At 34.4% G+C, this 3,391-nt stretch overlaps 1 long non-coding RNA gene across 1 annotated transcript; it reads left to right on the top strand.

Moving 5' to 3' along the window:
• The first annotated feature begins 1,069 nt into the window (after window positions 1-1,069).
• LOC132602496 (uncharacterized) lies at window positions 1,070-3,155 on the top strand. The gene is made up of 2 exons (XR_009567804.1): window positions 1,070-1,306; window positions 2,052-3,155. It is a non-coding gene; the product is annotated as an uncharacterized LOC132602496 (long non-coding RNA).
• Window positions 3,156-3,391: the final 236 nt, after the last annotated feature.

Here is a 3,391-nt window from a genome sequence, read left to right on the forward strand (position 1 = left end):
TTATTGTGAGGACTACAAAAGTCCCCGAGATTCGATAGCTTTTGAAAAGTAGACCTTAAAAACAAAAAACAAAAAAATTAATAGATTAGGACCTAAAAGTAATTAATTAAAAAGTTTTAAAAAAAATTGGAAATTATTGTGAGGATTACAAAAGTCCCCACATTTGCTCTTATATAAGTAATGTTCAAAACACGATTGATATAACATTGTAGTTTGTGCTCCGTATCTAAAACTTTATTATATTAGTGTTTGCTAAGAATAAAAAGTCTGCACTTTTTTTTTTGACATTTTTTATTTTTTTAATATGGGATTCACTTTTTTTATATATATATATTGCTTGATTTTGTCAATATGGAATACTATGTTCAAAACACGATTAATATAACATTATAGTTTGTGCTCCGTATTTAAAATTTTATTATATTAGTGTTTGCTATGAATACGCATGGTGTTTAATATGGGGCCTAATTTTTTTTTCCACATTTATTAGAGTAAGGAAAAAATGAAAAAGTAATTAAATTCTATCTTATTTTAATATATAAGTATTTTAAGTATGTTGTTGTACAATAATTTCATTTGCTCCCACTAATGGGTTGATACACATGTGGCAATGAGTCCATCATTATTGATTTAATTGATTGATTGTAACGACCCGTTTGGTCGTTTAGCACTTTTGAACTCATTTTCGCTAAAATACCCTTTTTATAGCCTTAAATAGTATTCTTAACTTGTGGGGAAAGGGGTACGGTTATATAATTGATGGGTAATTTTTGGAATATATTTATTTAATGTGTTAATAGCTTATTTATAGGAATTTTATTTGCACTTTTATAAGGTATAAGTTGGCGAGTAATGTAATTTACTAAATGAGTCAATTTTTACCTGATACATATTGATCGAGTAAAAAGGTTACTTTGGACAATTATTTTAGTTGGTGATTAGTGGACCAAGTTCATAATTTATTTAATACCCCATGTTACATGGCCATATAAAATGGATTAAAGTTAATAGGGTTTGCACTTTTAAATCATATCAATAAAAGAAAAAGGAACGGACCCACACACATAAATCAGCCGCAACATCCACAAAAAATACTCATCTTCCTCTTCAATCATCACCAAAGGGCTACCATTGAAACATCATCTTTACCATGTCAACCAGCCCTTAAAACCGACCATTTTCTGCCTATAGACACTCACCATAACATTATCTAAACACACACTACACCCAGAATAGAAAGCAGTGCGGTAGTAGCTATTTCACTGAAAACACCAGTAAATTCTCCATCTTCCTTCATTAGATAAAGGTCCATTTCTTTTACTTTGGTTTAGTTCATATTATATATTTCAATTGTTTAATATCATGTGAAATATAACTGAGCATTGATGTTGGATTTCTTAGATGATATATATGTACGTTAGAATTCCCTTTTTGTGCATGTTTCCTTTGATCTATTTCATGAATGCATCGTGGTCTAGAGTCACTATTTTAATGACTTGACTATTTTTAATGACTTTATAATGTTGAGCTACTGCTTGTTGAGCTTTTCCTCGGTTGACGAAGACATTTTTGGCAGTTGCTTGAGGTCTATTTAGCAATCTTTTTCTTCATTAAGTATGCAAAAGCTTTGGTACTATGTACATAATGGAAGTCCTTGTTCAATATATTAAATTAGTTTTTGTCTTAATCTGTAAATGCTTTCATCTATATTGTGTGTTTGGATCAGATTTTTTTTATATTGCCCATTATGCTTCATATTCTTGATATTTCAAAAATTCAATAAAATAATGGTATATAGAAATTGTTGGGTTTTCCATGGAAACGAGTTTTCAAGTAAAATGTGGAATTGAACATCGATTCGTGATCGGATTTCAATGATTGTCGAGAATCATAAGCTTGGGCCATTGTATGCCAGTTTTTCAATAAAATTACAATCTTGCCCTTGTGGGCCCAATGCCACTTTTTGGGGTGCGTTTTTGGGTTTCGACTATAAATATAGCAATATGGGTGTTCTTAGATTCGTATTCTAACGTAGATCGCATATTTTATAGATTTTAATCGTTCAGAGGCTCTACGCAAAGGGGATGCATTAGTTTGATTGTTCGTGGCACCCGCTCGACATTGAGGTAGGTTACGGTCTACTTAAGTTAGACTCTGATTAGAGAATCGTATGTAGTTGTAGAAAGTGACGGGGATAGCATGATAGGCCTTCGGGCATGAAGTGGACGTGAATTCCAATTAGGTTGGTTTTGTCAGCTGTTATGTGGGCTTGTCGCCAAATGTGTTATTTCCGTGGTTATCACTTGTTTGTATCTCCGTCACATACTAGTTCACTCATCACATGAAAAGAAATGGTAATATTGATAATTGAACAGTGGACAGTAATATGACTTGTACTTGTTGATTTATATTGGTGGTATTGTTGAGACTGATATCATGCATGGCATGCTTTCCATATTATTGTGGTGATGATTGGTGAGGTGAGTGATTGAGAGACTCCGAGGTCTTTGCCGGAGCTAGAGAGTGACAGAGAGACTCCGAGGTCTTTACCAGAGATTGAGAGTGATTAATAGCCTCCGAGGTTTCTGCCGGAGAGCACGAGTGGTACATGGACTTCGCGGGTCCCCCATGGGTCATGGCTTTGAGGCATTGTCCTTAGCATGTGTGTACGAGAGTGGAGTGAGAGAGGTGACTATTGCATTGCATTTCATTCATCCACTCATATATTTGACTGATCATTTGGTGAATTATATCTATCTTGGTTGATTTCATAATTCCTTTACACTTTACTTGTATATGATACGTGACCATACCTGTTTGCTCTATATGCTACTTGTTGGTTTCAACTTCTTCATGCGTTATCTAATCATTGTCGGCCTATGATGCTTACCGGTACTAGTGTTGTACTGATACTACTCTTGCTGCACTTTTGTTGAGTGCAAAGTACGATCCAGGCTCCAGTTCTACACCCCGTGATTGATACGCGAGGGTGACATCTTTCAGTAATTCAGGGTGAGCTACTTGGTCATCCGTGGCCCCTGAAGGACCTCCTCTATTTATTGCTGTTTTTTTGTATTCGACAGACAATATGTAGCCTTCGGGTATTTTCAGACTTATATTCCGTACTATGTTAGCGCTCTTGTACCATTTGACCAGATTTTGGGGTTGTCGTGACATTTCTAGTTATGATAAGTATTTAAGACTTGATAACTTATTCTTATTTAATTTTCCGCTTATTTAACTTGTTATTAGTAATGTGGTTAGCCTACTCGGAGGGATAGTGTAGGTGCCACCACGACTCGCGAATTGGGTCGTGACATTGATTTTCTAAGCATTTGTTTATTAACATTGTTTGTTTTATTAATATGGGATTCAATTTTTTTTAATATTG

The sequence above is a fragment of the Lycium barbarum genome, chromosome 7 (assembly GCF_019175385.1).
Source record: "Lycium barbarum isolate Lr01 chromosome 7, ASM1917538v2, whole genome shotgun sequence".
Taxonomy (NCBI): Eukaryota; Viridiplantae; Streptophyta; class Magnoliopsida; order Solanales; family Solanaceae; genus Lycium; species Lycium barbarum.